General features: G+C 35.9%; 1 long non-coding RNA gene across 1 annotated transcript in view; it reads right to left on the bottom strand.

Annotated features, from left to right (window-relative positions):
* LOC122689454 overlaps nucleotides 1-18,214 on the bottom strand; it is a 176,562-nt gene extending 158,348 nt beyond the window's left edge. Inside the window, exon 1 of the long non-coding RNA XR_006339816.1 lies at nucleotides 18,096-18,214. This is a non-coding gene — a long non-coding RNA (uncharacterized LOC122689454). The remainder of the gene's footprint in view (nucleotides 1-18,095) is intronic.
* Nucleotides 18,215-18,444: the final 230 nt, after the last annotated feature.

The following is an 18,444-nucleotide window of genomic DNA, read 5'->3' as shown; positions in this document are numbered from 1 at the left end:
GGACACGACTTAACTACTAAACAACAACAATTTCCCTCACTCATAGAGACACAGGAATGTGAGGACAAGGATTCTGGATTATAGTTCAACATGTCTTTCCCTGTTTCTAAACAGAGAATTCATGTTTTTCTTCAATTTCACTGAAAACACAACAGATAGTCTATAAATTTTCCTTTGGTTTACTCTAGTAAATCTTTTTCCATCTCAATAGAAAGAACTGCCAGACTGACCTCAGTGCCTGTTTTCAATTTAGTCTCCCCTCGCTATTTCTTCATACACATTTCAGGTTTTACTCATATGAAGCTTTTCTTCATTTTCTTAGGTATGGTGTTATTGTTGGTGTTATATTCTCCTGTTCATTTCAATGGTTATATGAGAAATGCAAGTGTCAAGTAGGGACTGCATGCTAAGTCACTTTACTCGTGTCTCTTTGCGACCCCATGGACTGTAGCCTGCCAGGTTCCTCTGCCCATGGGATTCTCCAGGCAAGAATATTGGAGTGGTTTAAAGAAGTAGTTCTTAAACTTCAATGTACATATGATCACTGAGAACCTAGTTAAAATGCATATTGTGGGGTGGGGCCAAAGACTACACATTTCTAACAAACTTCAGGTGATGCCAGTAGTGATGGGCCTTGTACCACAAATTGAGTACCATATATTTGGAAACTGTGAAGACAAACCGCTTGGTTAAAATTTCATCTCCTCCATGTAATTTAGCTATGTTAAAAGAGAATTTTACATAGGCAATTTACTGATCTCATAGGATTTTATTCAGTGATTTATGAACCAGGCAGCATTTCAATCTAGCAGACAGAAAAAAGCTCTGGGGAGCTATACAAGGCTTTAGATTCTTATAGACCAGCATGACTAGGAACAGGGAACTTGAATAAGGAACTTAACCCTGGGCATTTGCTGATTGGTTAAAATAAGGTCACTTTCCTTACAGGAAGAAAATGGAAGTCTTAGAGCCAGGTTAGGTAACTTGTGTTAAATAGGGAAGCACTGACTGGTGAACCTAGTACTTCCTTTTCTGGAAGAGCCAAGCCAAAGAAACATGGTCAAGTCTTGGTTTGCTGACATGGTACATAGCATGAGAGTCTCTATCTTGAGCCTAACCCAATTTAATAGCTATATGACTTGGGCAAGCTATATCCTTATCTTTAAAATGAAGATTGTAATGCTGCCTATCATTGGGAACATAAATACTGAAGGAGATAATACATATAAAATACTTAGGAAAGTATCTAAATGTAGCAAGGGTACAATAAATTACATTCTCTGAGGTAATCTGACTTTCATATGTGCTGTGCTTAGTCGCTCAGTCATGTCCAACTCTTTGCAAGCCCATGGACTGTAGCCCATCAGGCTCCTCTATCCATGGGGATTCTCCAGGCAAGAATACTGGAGTGGGTTGCAATGCCCTCCTCCAGGGGATCTTCCCAACCCAGGGATCAAATCCAGGTCTCCAACGTTGCAGGTGGATTCTTTACCATCTGAGCCACCAGGGAAGCCCAAGAATACTGGAGTAAGTAGCCTATTCTTTATCCAGGGGATTTTCCCAACCTAGGAATCAAATCAGGGTCTCCTGCATTGCAAGCAAATTCTTTATCACCTGGGCTACCAGGGAAGACCTGACTTCCATATAAAAAGTAATAATTGTAGAAATCATCATAATAAAGTCTCAGATACCTTTTCTAGTAGTTGAATTATTCTGATCACTTACAAGAAATTGTTTCAATCAGAGAAAGAAAAAAAAATGATTTAAAAAAAATATGTCCCAGGCAAACGACAAGGATGAGTGACAACTAGCAGTGAAAGGCAAAGGAACATATAAGATGCTAGATGCATATGAATATACATATATTTAGCCTTCATTTAAACCTTATAATAACCCTGAAAGGCAGATTTTCATTATACTGCTATGCATTATACTTTCTAATATGTAGTTAAGGAAACTGAGGTTCAAAAAACTAAAGAAATTTCAAAGTCACATGATTAGCAAACAGCAAAACCAGGGTTTAAATATATTTGCAAATTTCTATTTCATTATCACTTTTGAAAAATTAACTGACTTTCTGAAAGAAGTTCCAAATAGAAACTGAATTCTCTGTCCATGAATCTCTAAATAATTAAGAGATTTGCAATCATGCCTTCAGCTTCAAATGTTTCACTAACCTTTTTGTGAACTACAATACTTCCACAGCTGCTAGCCTGGCTCCACTAAAGGCATACACGGTCAGCATTTTCATTTCGAATGCTGTAGGGGCACTTTGTAACTCAGCTATAATCAATCTATGTTGGGCTGAGGTTTGTCATTAAAGGTCATGACTCAAGAGCAACTTTAAAATAAAAAATCCTTTTAGCCAACTAAAGTAGAAGCAAGGCACATGAACAGAGGCTGATTCTGCACCTGATTGTAATTCACAGCCAGGTGTCAGATTTAAGTATTTGCTTTATGCTTTCCAGAAGACAGCTGCTGTGTATTTTCAACTGCAAAAAAAAAATTTAAAAAAAAGCAAACTACAGGAGAAAATAATTACAAGTCCAGAGAGCTCAGCCAATGCCCTTATCCAAAGATGCTCTGAACATTCACTTCCATTTTCAAAAGGTTCATCATGCTAAAATTTCATCACCACAAACACTGCAGATATCAATGAAAGAAAATGAATATCAGAACACAGGTCAAAAATAAGTGAAATAAATACTCTGATCCTAAAATTGAAGATAACAATTTGACTGTGATTTGAAGTATTTAATAACTCCAGAAGTGTCTAAGAATAGACAAATTATAAGTATGAATATCTTTGACGTGAAGCTCTGGAAAAAATTCTAAAATTGCAATGAAACCTAGAAGGGCAGTCCTACTGCCATCTAATAAAGCCAGTTGTATTGTCAGGTACAAGAGGCTCAAGCAAATCATCCATGATCAGTGGTATACTTGTAAAACAGCTCTCCAAAAAATAAACCCTTGATTTGTATCATTTGCCAATTTCTGGGGTGAAAAATACACCAACCCAAACTGATATTACTAGGAATGTGACACCACTAAATGCAAAGTTGGATATATTTGTACAACTGACTCTGTAAAGCTGATGTTAGTTAGCTACAGCACATTGAGGGCTCAAATCAATAATCTAATCTTCCACCAAAGGAAAGTAGAGTAATAAAAGCAAAGTTAACCTAAATAAAATCAGAAGGAAATAATAAAGATTAAAGAGGAAATAAATGAAAGAGAATAGTAAGATAACGGAGAAAAATCGATAAAACCAAAGACTGATTCCTTGAAAAGATCAACAAAATTGAAAATCCTTTGCCTAGACTAACCATGGAAAAAAGGGAGAAGATGTATTTTACAAAATTAAAAAAGATTATAATAAAATGGTATGCATGACTGTTTGACAAAAAATAAGTAACCCAGTAAATGGACAAATTCCTGAAAGATAGATACTTCTGAAACTGACTCAAAAAGGAATAGAAAATCTGATCAGATCTTAAAAAGCAGAGAGATTCAATCAGTAACTTTTTAAAAATCTCCATAATAGTGAAAAGTTCAGTAACCAGATGGCTTCATTGAAGAATTCCAAACATTTAAAGGAGAATAAACACCAATCCTTCACAAACTCATAAACAGACAAAAGGAAAAGACCTTTTCAAACTTATTATATGAAGCTTATGTCATCCTTATATTGAGACAAAAATAGTAGGAAAAAAACACTACACATAAAAATTCTCAATACAAGCAAAGCTAATCCAACAACACGTGAAAAAGATTCTAACTTATGAATAAGTGGGATTTATTAGAGGATTGACCAGTGGCTTCAACTTTAGTGTCAATATAATATAACATATTATAAGAATTAAGGGCAAAACTCACATCATCATCTCAATAGCTACATAAAAAGCATTTGACAAGATCCAGTACCTTTACATGAGAAGAATACCCAAAAATTAAGAACAGAAGTCAACTTCTTCAGTCTGAAAAAAGGAATCTATGAAAAGTCACAGGTCGCATCATAATTAATGGTATAAGACTGAAATGCTTCCCTAAAGTCAGGGACAATACAAAGATATCTGCTTATGCCACTTCTATTCAACATTGTACTCGAAACTTTATGTAGGGAAACTAGGTATGAAAAAGATTAAGGCATCAAGATTGAAAAGAAAGAACTAAAACTCTGTTTATGGATAACATGACCTTGTACATAGAAAATCCTAAGGAAACCATTAAAAAACACTATTAAAATAAACGAGCTAAGTAAGGCTGCAGGATACAAAATCAATTTAAAATAACTACATACTAGCTAAGAAAATAAGTATGAAATTATGCAAATTACATTTATGATAGCAAGAAAACCAAAATACATGGCTATATATTTACCCAAAGAAGTACCAAATGTATACACTGAAAACTTAAAAACATCTTGGATAGACATATAGATCAATGGAATGAAAATGACAGTATAGACATAAATCCACACATTTATGATTTATTGATTTTTTTACACGGGTGCTAAGACAATTCAATGAGAAAGAACAATCTTTTAAATAAGTGATAGCACGATAAATGGATAACTACAGGCAAAACCATGAAGTTGGACCTCCCTACATCACAACAAAAACAAAAAGTAATTCAAAATAGATCAAAGATTGAATGATAAGAGTTGAACCAAAACCACCAGGACACAATTTTTATAGTGTCTGTATATTTGTGGTGCAAGGTCTTGTAAAGGTTTTTACTGAAAACTATCATTAACCAGTCTTTCTTACTGACAATAAATTATTAATAAAATTTTAAAAAAAAAAGAGTTGAACTATAAAATTCTTGAAAGGAAACAAAGGACTAAATGGCCATGGTCTTGGATTGAGCAACAATTTTTTAGATATGCCACCAAAAGCACAAGTGACAAAAGGAAAAACAGAAAAATTGTACATGAAAGTTAAACACTTTTCTATTTCAAAAACTACCACCAAGAAAGTGAAAAGACCACCCAGAGAATGGAGAGAAATTTTCACAAATCATATGTCTGATAAGAGAGTTGTATTGAGAATATATAAAGAAAATTTTAAATAATAAAAAAGGTAAGTAACCTAATTAAATCAAAGGCAACAGATCTGAAGGAAAACTGTTTGTCCACTCACAACACTTAAGACATCAAATGTGTGGGTTTTTCCCCCACCTCAACCAGTTTTCCAACCCTCAGGATACCAACTGAGTGTTCTATAATGTAATTCAACACTACTCCAGATGTAGAGCAAGATTCCGCAGTCTTAACGGCTCAGTCTCACAAGAGTGTACTGCTTCAGATGCCAATCACAAGCTATGAGTCCTCAGTTCAGTTCAGTTCAGTTACTCAGTCGCGACTCTTTGCGAACCCATGAACCACAGCACACCAGGCCTCCCTGTCCATCACCAACTCCCGGAGTCTACCCAAACCCATGTCCATCGAGTTGGTGATACCATCCAACCATCTCATCCTCTGTCGAACCCTTCTCCTCCTGCCCTCAATCTTTCCCATGCAGCATCAGGGTCTTTTCAAATGAGTCAGCTTTTCGCATCAGGTGGCCAAAGTATTGGAGTTTCAGCTTCAACATCAGTCCTTCCAATGAACACCCAGGACTGATATGCTTTAGGATGGACTGATTGGATCTCCTTGCAGTCCAAGGGACTCTCAAGAGTCTTCTCCAACACCACAGTTCAAAAGTATCAATTCTTCGGCGCTCAGCTTTCTTCACAGTCCAACTCTCACATCCATACATGACTACTGGAAAAACCATAGCCTTGACTAGACAGACCTTTGATAGCAAAGTAATGTCTCTGCTTTTTAATATGCTGTCTAGGTTGGTCATAACTTTCCTTCCAAGGAGTAAGTGTCTTTTAATTTCATTGCTGCAATCACCATCTGCAGTGATTTTGGAGCCCAGAAAAATAAAGTTAGCCATTGTTTCCACTGTTTCCCCATCTATTTGCCATGAAGTGATGGGACCAGATACCATGATCTTAGTTCTCTGAATGTTGAGCTTTAAGCCAACCTTTTCACTTTCATCAAGAAGCTCTTCAGTTCTTCTTCACTTCCTGCCATAAGGGTGTCTAACCTGGCTGCAATGTCAGAGGTTCCCACAGCCTCCCACTGCTTAGGTTCAATAATTTGTTGAAATAGCTCACAAAACTCAGGGAAACATCTACTTATGCTTACCAGCTTATTACAAAGAATATTATAAAAGATACAGATGAAAACCAAGATGAAGTCCATACATAGGAAAAGGTCCAGAAAACTTCTGAGTACAAAAGCTTTTGTTCCCATGGAGCTGGGGTGTATCTCCCTCCAACATCTGGATATATTATTGATCAACCCAGACGTTCTCTGAACTCTGTATTTCAGGGACTGCATGGAGGCTTTCTGACATAGGCATGATCAATTATTAAATACAGCCCTCCTCTCTCCTCTCCCCATAGGATGCAGATGAGGTGGAAATTTCCAAATTTCTAATTTTGACTTGGTCTTTGTGATAGCCCCTATCCGGAAGCTAGCCAGGAGCCCACCAAAGAGGTGCCTGATTTGAACACAAGACATTCCCTACAACACCAAAATTTCCAAGGGATTTAAGAGATCTGTGTAAGATGTTCCATTCCACATCATTGCTGAAGAAATTCAAGGGTTTAAGGAGTTCTGTACCAGGAACAACTAAGAGTTCTTATTACATCACAAGATTTGATCTGACTTATCTCTGAAGAAGACACACAATTACCCATTAGGCACATAAAAATGCACAAAATAATTAGTCATTTGTGAAATGTAAAGCAAAATATGAGATACCACTTCATGCCCATTAGGATGGCTATTTAAAAAAAAAAAAAGCAAACAATGACAAATGTTAGCAAATATATTGCTGGTGGGAATGTATAATATTGAAGCAACTATGGATTTTAATTTGGTATTTCCTGAAAATGTTACACATTGAGTTACCATATGACTAAGTAGTAAGATACCTATTCCTAAGTATATACCAAAGGGAAATAAAAAAGTAGGTCCTCACAAATACTTTTACACAAATGTTCATAGCAGCATTATCCATGAGAGCAACAAAGTGGAAACCAGCATGTCTGTCAACTGATGAGTAGATAACAAACATGTGGTATATTGATACAATGACATATTCAACAGTAAAAAGAATTGCTAATACATGTTATAACATGGATGAACCTTGAAAATACTATTCTATGGTACATAATTCCATTTACATAAAATCCTAGAAAAGTCAAATCTATAGAGACAGAGAGAATAGTAGTGGTTTCCTAGGGCTGAGAGTGGAGGATATGGGGAATGACTACCAATGGCTACTGGCTTCTGCAAGAATAAAACTGTTGTTAAATTGGATTGTGGTGACAGTTGCATAACTCTGTAAATTTACCAACAAAACACTGAACTTTAAGCTCTAAATGGGTGAATTATAATATCTCAGTAAAGCTTTACAAACAAAAGTGAAAGCAGCTAGCTTTTACTGAATACTCATTAAATTCCCAGCACTGTGCTATTTCATTTATATTTAATATTTCATCTAATCTTCACAACACTGAGTTAGGTATGATCATTTACTCCTTTGATCCTTAAGGTAAGGATCAAAGAAGTTAAGGATTCCTAGGCCCTAGGTCCCATAGCTGCTGCTGCTGCTGCTAAGTCGCTTCAGTCCTATCTGACTCTGTGCGACCCCATAGACGGAAACCCACCAGGCTCCGCCGTCCCTGGGATTCTCCAGGCAAGAACACTGGAGTGGGTTGACATTTCCTTCTCCAAGGTCCCATAGCTAGTTAGTGGTAAAACTGAACTTGAACCTATGTTTGATTCCAAAGGCCACATCTACAATTGAAGTTACTACCCAACACTGCCTGGATATCAAGAAAAAAGCAATCACTGAAGAATAAATGTACATAATGAAAGTGTATAGAAAATAAGGGTCTGAAGATAGAACCTAGGGACACTGTAACTTGAGGGCAAAACAGAGGAATAACTCACAAAGAGAATGAAAAAGATTAATAGAAAACAGAAATAAGAGTAGCTCCTTAAAAAGATATTAAATATATATCAGGTGCTGAGAATACAACAGTAAACAAGATGTAATTGCTGTCCTAAATATATGCTAGACAAAATAGACAAATAACTTTTAAAAATCACAGCCAAAATTGAGATTTGACTTAGCATTTCTAGAGTACAGTTTAATGCTTATTCAAGGATGTATCCACATGGATTTCAGGAAAGACAGCCAGAGGCAAAGTTGCTCTGCAAAAGCTGTTTCCAGCATCCCATTATTAGTGTTTTTGTACTATTCCCTTTCCCAACATACATCTCTCCAAGCCCCTTTACGTTTCTGATGCTTAGTGATCTATTTTTCCTGCTTCCACTGTTATCTGAAAAGAACCAGATTCCAGTCATTTAAACCCCATTGTGAATGAGTTAGTATTATGTAAAACTGGTAGAAATAAGTATCAAGTCTTAGGAAGATTTTTCTGAAATGTCAAGTGCTCAGGATTACATGTTATTTAGTTTGTTCCATTTACTGTGCATATACATTATATATATATGTTTTCCAAACTCTTCTATAAATACTTTGAGAGCAGGGGCCATATTTACTATACCCTAGAGATATACTATTTCTGGGGAAGGAGGATTGACTCAGGGATAAATATATGCTTAGTACTTGGTTGACTGAATAGTTCAGTTCAGTTGCTCTGTCGTGTCTGACTCTTTGCTATCCCATGCACTACAGTATACCAGGCCTCCCTTTCCATCACCAACTCCCAGAGTTTACTCAAACTCATGTCCATTGAGTCAGTGATGCCATCCAACCATCTCATCCTCTGTCATCCCCTTCTCCTCCCGTCTTCAATCTTTCCCAGCATCAGGGTCTTTTCCAAGGAATCAGTTCTTCGCATCAGGTGGCCAAAGTATTGGAGTTTCAGCTTCATCATCAGTCCTTCCAACGAATAGTCAGGACTGATTTCCTTTAGGATGGACTAGTTGGATCTCCCTGCAGCCCAAGAGACTCTCAAGAGTATTCTCCGGCACCACAGTTCAAAACCATGAATTCTTCGGCGCTCAGCCTTCTTTATAGTCCAACTCTCGACTGAATAGTAACTATGTTAATTTTTTCTTAAGTCTAGCTCATCTTTGTTTTCATATAGTTGTATTTAGATATAATTGACATACAGTATTGCATAAGTTTAAGGTGTAAAATATTATGATTTGACTTACATACATCAAGAAATGATTATCACAGTAAGTTTCATGAACCTCATCTCATATAGATATAAAATTAAATAGGAAACATTTTTGTGATGAGAACTCAGGATTTACTGTTAATAACTATCATATGTAACATATATCAGTGTTACTTATATTTACCATGTTGACATTAGACCCCTAGTACTTATAAGTACTTATAACTTAGTTACTTATAACTACAAGTTTGTACTTTTTAACTACCTTGATCCAATTCCCCTCCCAGCACACCCACCTTTTATAACTACAAATCTAATCTCTTTTATTTGAGTTTGTTTTTGAAGTTCAAATGATTACAACACTAGGTTAGCTCCTCGTATACAACATAGTAATTCAGTACTTCTGTGTATTTCAAAATGAAAACCATGACAATTCTACTTATAATCTGACACCGTGCAGATATTACCTAATTACTAGCTATATTATTCACACTGTATATATCATAACTGATTTTTTTTTGGCTGCTCTGCATGGCTTGCAGGATCTTAGTTCCCTGACTAGAGATTGAACCTGGGCCCTTTGCAGTGAGAGTACAGGGTCCCAACCTCTGTACCTTTTTCAAGTAGAAGGTTGTACCTCTTAATCACTCTCACTTATCTGTCTCATCCACCCACCCAGTTCCCTCTGGCAACCACCTGTTTTTATCTATCATTCTGTTTCTCTTTTGTTAAGTTTGTTCATTTGTTTTTTAGATTCCACATATAAATGAAACCATACAATATGTATCACTCTGCACCTGACATACTTCATTTAGCATACTGCCCTCTAGGTTCCTCCATGCTGTCACAAAGATCAAGATTTCTTTCTTTGTATGGCTAATATTCCATTCTTTGTGTATGTGTGTATATATAAATATATCTCACACATTTTCTTTATCCATTCATCTCTTGGTGGGCACTTAAGTTGCTTCTATATTTTGGCCTCTGCAAATAATGCTTCAATGAATATAGGGTTGCATATACCTTTTTTGAACTACTGCTTTCATTTTTCTGGATAAATAAACAGGACAGAAATTGCTGGCATATATGGTAGTTTTATTTTTAATTTTTGAGGAATCTCCATATTATATTCCACAGTGATTTCACCAATTTATATTCCCACAAAAAGCTCAGGAGGGTTCCATTTCTCTACATCCTCACCGATACTTGTTATTTGTTTTCTTTTTTATAAGAGCCATTCTGAGAGTTGTGAGGTGATATTTCTGTTTTAATTTGCAGTTTCCTGATGATTAGCAATGTTGAGCATCTTTACATATGTCTATTGGCCATATGCGTGTCTTTGTTAGAAAAATGTCTATTCAGGACCTCTACCCATTTTTCAATTAGGTTGTTTTGTTTTTTATGTCAAATTGTATGAGTTCTTTGTATATTGTGGATATTGTGCTCCCTTAAAGAGTGGGGTCTCTATTTCCCACAGTCCTCTAGCTCTCCTAAAAATAAGCCCTGCTGGCTTTCAGAGACCCGTCTTCCCAATGCATGAGCCCTAGGTTGGGGAGCCCAATGTGGAACTCAGACCTCCCACTCCTTGGGGAGAATCTCTGCAACTGTAATTATCCTCCTATTTTTGAGTAACCAGCTAGGAGTATGTATCTACATTATATAGGATCTTTGCCCCTCCTACCCTTCTCATTATGGTTCCTTCTTCATATCTTGAATTATAGATCTTTTCTGCTAGTCTTCAAGTCATTCTCACCAATAGTTACTCTATAAATAGTTGTAATATTGGCATGCCCATGGGAGCAGGTAAGCTCAGGGTCTTCTTATTCTACCATCTTGGGCACTCCCTCCATATCTGTGTCAATTTTATAATTATATTTCATGATATTCCCCAGGAAGACAAAAGTAGGTTTATTTACTGCCCTTCCTTCACCAAAAACCAGAGAAAATTATAATTCCCTTCTCAACACAGTTATGATTTTTAAATTCAAAATTTAGCAATTATAGCTTCATTTTTATCATATCAATTCTATATCACTGGTAGGGTGAAAATTATGGGCTTACAAATATACTGTATCATTCCCTCTCTCAGAGAAGGGCTTCTTGTAATTTTTTAAAGTCTGTGCTAGTTGAACTAGACCAGATGAATGTTGTATCCCTTAGAGAATGCAGATCTCTGTAGGTATGTTTTCTGACACCATTTGAGGGGACAAAGTAGGAAGGAAACTATGATCACTGTATCTTCAATATTCTCTTGAATAAAGAATAACTATCTATACACAGTTGGCCGAGTCCTACAGTTCCTTTTTTAGGCAAAGTTCCCTTTGTACTCAGTAGGAGCTTTCTCTGCATGAGGATTCCTAGCTCAGTAGAGCCTGAACTTAAAACAAGTATCCTTCACCCCCCTATAGACAAATCCTCAGACTCAAGCAATAGGGTAAATTATAAACGAGTTTCTGGTGAAAAATACTTTCACACTCGTTGAACATGCTGAAACTTATAATGGAAATTACCACCTTAAAATTGTATACAAAGAAAAGTCCTCAACTCACAACTTTCCAGGAAAGCCGAACATAAGGGAACAGGGCTTATCTGCTGGAAAGACAAAGCAGAGGACCACCTGTATTGCTGAGAGGGTCACCAGTTGGCATGCTTACCCCTTTAACTATATTCTACTTGACCTCTTTGGGTCTAAAATGCTTACAATATTGGATTCCTAGGAAGGACTTAATATTAACTGCACATTTACCACATCCCCACATTCACGGCATAAACATTTCAGACCTCACAACAACCTAATGAGGTACGCATTACTTCCACTACTTTTAAAATGACTAGGTATAATAAGTTCAACAAGTCCAAGGCCACACAACTAACAAGTAGCAGAGACAACATTAAAATATCATGTTCTAGAGTCTATGTTGATAACATGGAGGCTCCCAGATACCTTCAGACTGCTGCTGAGACTAAGCCCAGAAGGGGAAACAGTGAATTTGCCTATAAGTTTCAAATAGCTTATCTGGCAGGTGAGAGTAGGAAAATGGAAAAAAAAACTTTATTTGTTTAAAGAAAGATCACTTTAAAATGCTGGAGACCTTAAATATTAAAGTAACCTGCTCTACAGAGGATTTCATGGAGGCCGAGAGCTTTTGTTCATGTAACACCATGAGAAGTTGTGCCTTCTGCCCATCCTATAGCTCCTGCTGACTTGCAATGGAAATATTTATCCCATTTCCAACCTCCAACAAATACTACTGTTCAAAGTTTCTGGAGTTTTCCTTAGAAATGATTCAGCAAAAAAGAGGCATATACAGGAGGTTACAGGTACATCTACACCTAGACCTTTAATGTTTTTTAATAAAAGGTTTTGCAAATTGGATTATTTCCTGCTTTTGACTTGTGTTATAGTCCACATTAGACATTTATCTTAATTTTTGACCACTGTTCTAAACTTCTGTACTTTTCCTTTCAAGCTTGGTATCTTTTTCAGCAGGCAATGATCTATAAATAAATATTTATATATACACAAAATGAGTCAGCACAGAATATTAGCTTTTCCTTGAAGTTCTATCAAATCATTGCCAAATGGACAATTTCAGGAAATTTGCATGTTCTTACTTGCAGGGCAGGTATTACCATACTTCCCCAAAAATACAGTATCAACTCAAGGCAGACAAACAACATTTTCCATCCATCAGTCAACTGCTTTCATTTTGCCATTTTATCTGCTACAGAAAATTGCAGAGGAAGGTAAACTTCCAAACTCACTCTATGAGGCCACCATCACCCTAATTCCAAAACCAGACAAGGATGCCACAAAAAAAGAAAACTACAGGCCAATATCACTGATGAACATAGATGCAAAAATCCTTAACAAACTTCTAGCAAACAGAATCCAACAACATATTAAAAAAAATCATACACCACGACCAAGTGGGCTTTATCCCAGGAATGCAAGGATTCTTTAATATCTGCAAATCAATCAATGTAATACACCACATTAACAAATTGAAAGATAAAAACCATATGATTATCTCAATAGATGCAGAGAAAGCCTTTGACAAAATTCAACACCCATTCATGATTAAAACTCTCCAGAAAGCAGGAATAGAAGGAACATACCTCAACATAATAAAAGCTATATATGACAAACCCACAGCAAGCATCACCCTCAATGGTGAAAAATTGAAAGCATTTCCCTGAAATCAGGAACAAGACAAGGGTGCCCACTCTCACCACTACTATTCAACATAGTGTTGGAAGTTTTGGCCACAGCAATCAGAGCAGAAAAAGAAATAAAAGGAATCCAGATAGGAAAAGAAGAAGTGAAACTCTCGCTGTTTGCAGATGACATGATCCTCTACATAGAAAACCCTAAAGACTCTTCCAGAAAATTACTAGAGCTAATCAATGAATATAGTAAAGTTGCAGGATATAAAATTAACACACAGAAATCCCTTGCATTCCTATATACTAACAATGAAAAAACAGAAAGAGAAATTAAGGAAACAATACCATTCACCATTGCAACAAAAAGAATAAAATACTTAGGAATATATCTACCTAAAGAAACAAAAGACATATACATAGAAAACTATAAAACACTGATGAAAGAAATCAAAGAGGACACAAACAGATGGAGAAACATACCATGCTCATGGATTGGAAGAATCAATATTGTCAAAATGGCTATTCTACCCAAAGCAGTCTATAGATTCAATGCAATCCCTATCAAGCTACCAATGGGATTTTTCACAGAACTAGACCAAAGAATTTCACAATTTGTATGGAAATACAAAAAACCTCGAATAGCCAAAGTAATCTTGACAAAGAAGAATGGAACTGGAGGAATCAACCTGCCTGACTTCAGACTCTACTACAAAGCCACAGTCATCAAGACAGTATGGTACTGGCACAAAGACAGAAATATAGATCAATGGAACAGAATAGAAAGCCCAGAGATAAATCCACGAACTTATGGACACCTTATCTTTGACAAAGGAGGCAAGGATATACAATGGAAAAAAGACAACCTCTTCAACAAGTGGTGCTGGGAAAACTGGTCAACCACTTGTAAAAGAATGAAACTAGAACACTTTCTAACACCATACACAAAAATAAACTCAAAATGGATTAAAGATCTAAATGTAAGACCAGAAACTATAAAACTCCTAGAGGAGAACATAGGCAAAACACTCTCCGACATAAATCACAGCAAGATCCTCTATGACCCACCTCCCAGAATATTGGAAATAAAAGCAAAAATAAACAAATGGGACCTAATGAAACTTAAAAGCTTTTGCACTACAAAGGAAACTATAAGTAAGGTGAAAAGACAGCCCTCAGATTGGGAGAAAATAATAGCAAATGAAGAAACAGACAAAGGATTAATCTCAAAAATATACAAGCAACTCCTGCAGCTCAATTCCAGAAAAATAAATGACCCAATCAAAAAATGGGCCAAAGAACTAAACAGACATTTCTCCAAAGAAGACATACAGATGGCTAACAAACACATGAAAAGATGCTCAACATCACTCATTTTCAGAGAAATGCAAATCAAAACCACAATGAGGTACCATTACACGCCAGTCAGGATGGCTGCTATCCAAAAGTCTACAAGCAATAAATGCTGGAGAGGATGTGGAGAAAACGGAACCCTCTTACACTGTTGGTGGGAATGCAAACTAGTACAGCCACTATGGAAAACAGTGTGGAGATTTCTTAAAAAACTGGAAATAGAACTGCCATATGACCCAGCAATCCCACTTCTGGGCATACACACTGAGGAAACCAGATCTGAAAGAGACACGTGCACCCCAATGTTCATCGCAGCACTGTTTATAATAGCCAGGACATGGAAGCAACCTAGATGCCCATCAGCAGATGAATGGATAAGGAAGCTGTGGTACATATACACCATGGAATATTACTCAGCCGTCAAAAAGAATTCATTTGAAGCAGTCCTAATGAGATGGATGAAACTGGAGCCCATTATACAGAGTGAAGTAAGCCAGAAAGATAAAGAACATTACAGCATACTAACACATATATATGGAATTTAGAAAGATGGTAACGACAACCCTATATGCAAAACAGAAAAAGAGACACAGAAGTACAGAACAGACTTTTGAACTCTGTGGGAGAAGATGAGGGTGGGATGTTGCGAAAGAACAGCATGTATATTATCTATGGTGAAACAGGTCACCAGCCCAGGTGGGATGCATGAGACAAGTGCTCGAGCCTGGTGCACTGGGAAGACCCAAAGGAGTCGGGTGGAGAGGGGGGTGGGAGGGGGAATCGGGATGGGGAATACGTGTAAATCTATTGCTGGTTCATGTCAATGTATGACAAAACCCACTGAAAAAATAAATTAATTAATTAATTAAAGACAAAAAAAAAAAAAGCTACTTGTTTACTGGGTACTCTTATCTTTTCACGGCATGAACTGTCCTTATGATAAAGAAAGCCCAGAATTTTTACAGTGCATGGAGATTTGGTTTTGATTTGAAACCAAGTCAAGATTTCACTTTGATTCTCTTCTCTTAGATGTTTATATTTCATACAAAACCACAATAACAACCCTGACCTGAACTGCAAGCATCTCTCTCTATTATGGGAAGAAGTAGAAATATCTCCTGAGTAGCTCACCAACAATAAATTAATCTCTGAGTTTGTCAAGGGATTTTCTCTGAGTAATAAATGATCTGATACGATTGGAATTGCTGACACCTAGTCAAAGCAATATAAAAAGGGAACAGTCTATTGACTCTTGAGCATTTCACTTTAGAAATAACACTCAATAGACGTCAAAGAGTAAAATGAAAGCCTCATCTTTTTCAATTGCCAAATGACAAAGATGCTCTATTTAGAAGGAACCGAAAGGCCCATCTTCCCACAAATCTCTCCCCTACCATCATATCAGGTTTACTGAACATTCTGTAATCACTAACCCCTCTCAGAACTGCTAAAAGGAGATACAGTCATTTTACTCATCTAAGCTAAAACCGTATTACCTAAGTTGGGTATTTGTCTTCTATGTCACCATTAAACACTATAACTCCCTCTCTCATGACATTTATCATGCTGTATTGTGACTGTTTATCTTTTCTGACTCACATGTAAACTCTTAGATCCTTGAGAAAGGGAGCCAAATTAGGCTGCATTTCCAGTGCCTAGAACAGTAACCAAGGTCTACTAAGTCATATATTTGCATAGTAAATATTTCAGAAATATGTAACTGAATGAAGAGAATAAGTAATGAAGATACAAATTACAAGGATAGGAATACATTCATAGTATTAAGCCATCATCATCCAAGAACACAAAGCAAGCCCCTAAAATGAAGGTGACAAACCAGTCAGTTTTCAAGTTACATGTAGCCCATGGATGAGCATTGAAAAAGTAGGAAATGTCACATTTTTTTTTCCAAAAAAATACTTCTATCTTTTTCATGAGAAGCTAGAAGGTAGATCAATCAATATAGGGTCAATAATCCTATATGGAAATATAATATAATATATTGTCAATAATCCTATCTGTTGTCCCCATCAGATGAGGAATGGGCTTGCCTTTTGTTTACAGTCCCAATGGGACCCATTTTATTGCTTTATGCTATTAATAGCTGCTTAGCCAATATAACTACTTAAGGTTGTGCCCTAAAGGAAGAAGATATGAGACAAATATGCTATCTGTGAACATTAGGAAGGAGAGAAGAGAATATGTCACCAAATTATAACTAACATGAGAACCACCACCACTTCATAAAGGCTCTGGGCATCTTGCACAAAGGAGCAGCAGTACTAAAGAAAACCTCTGTATTACTTCATAATTTTTAAGTCAGTCCTACAAAGAGGGATGACGATAGGACCAAGTGTTAAAATAGCCTCTTCCTTTATAGATTATGATGCAATATTTAGACTAACTTAGAACTTCATATGACAAACATTATTGTCACTGAAGAGAAGGTTTCAGTTAATGTCGAGGCTGAAAATAGGGAAAGTGGCTCAGATGGTGTTTGCCCAATTAAAGAGCCAATCAGTAATTTCTTTTCATGAACCTTGGAATATAATTTTGCTTTCCTCCATTCACATGCAAATGCATTATTTCAAGTGAACAAAAAATGCACAAAGAAAGAAATTCAAACATTATGTATCCTAATACTAGGGTTACAACATGCCAAGCAAATTTTTTTATAAAGCTTTTGTTTCAGCTTTTGTTGAATAAGACAGCTGTTTCTATTCATCCAAGGATTTTTTTTTCTTTCTTTCCTAAATTTTTTTTGAGGAAACTGGTGACTGTGATTACAGCAGAATGTCTTCCTAAATCATATTCAAAATAACAAAATTTTCTTTTAAACTATCATTGACAAATGTAAAGTGTTTCTACAACAAAGTTAAATTTCATAAACTCAAATGTTCCTTAGAAGCAACCAGCACTACAGAAATCATTTCTATGTATTTTTTCTTTTTTTCTTTCAGGTGGAAAGCTAAAAGACATTAGAAAAAAAAAAGTTAAGAATAAATGTTTGCTCCAAGAAGATTTGGGGATACTTCCATATATCATTAAAGCTAGTAATATTTCTATTTAAGGACTAAACATATTACTTCCAATGTGAAATAATTTAATTAGCTTCCTCATTACTATTAGAGGCTATATAAAACAGGAAATGTGAGGTAGATAAATAAAAATGCTTGAAATGAGAAAATATATATTCAACCTATCAGGAAAAATAAATTCAAACCATGGAAATATTCAGTTGTGCTTTAAACTTTCAACTTTTTTCTGTTCTTTCCAAAAAATTAATGTTTTAACATAAATAACTGAATAAAAAGCTGTTCTCCACAACTGTATTTTTAGGACTTGAATAAAAACAAACATACCTTTTTGACAATATTATTGTGATTTTTTAATTTATCAGGACTTATTGATTTCAGAGGACATTCTATTTGTCATGGTAGAAGTAAGAAATGTTCTTTCAAAATCCCAGATGTTTGTTGAATACCACCTGTGTTTTAATAACAAGAGAAATAATATATCATTTATTGAACATTTACTAGGTACCTTGCTAATTCTATTTCTAAACTTTTACATTAATTAATTGGTGTTATCACAGTTCTAGGTTCTTTATACTTATTTTCTCATGATAGATATAAATCATATCTATCTCATAATATATCTACATACATATATCTCAATATAGATGTATATCTCAACATATGTATAGTCACA

The sequence above is a fragment of the Cervus elaphus genome, chromosome X (assembly GCF_910594005.1).
Source record: "Cervus elaphus chromosome X, mCerEla1.1, whole genome shotgun sequence".
Taxonomy (NCBI): Eukaryota; Metazoa; Chordata; class Mammalia; order Artiodactyla; family Cervidae; genus Cervus; species Cervus elaphus.
The sequence above is the reverse complement of the archived record's forward strand: the minus strand, read 5'-3'. Positions and strand labels throughout refer to the sequence as shown.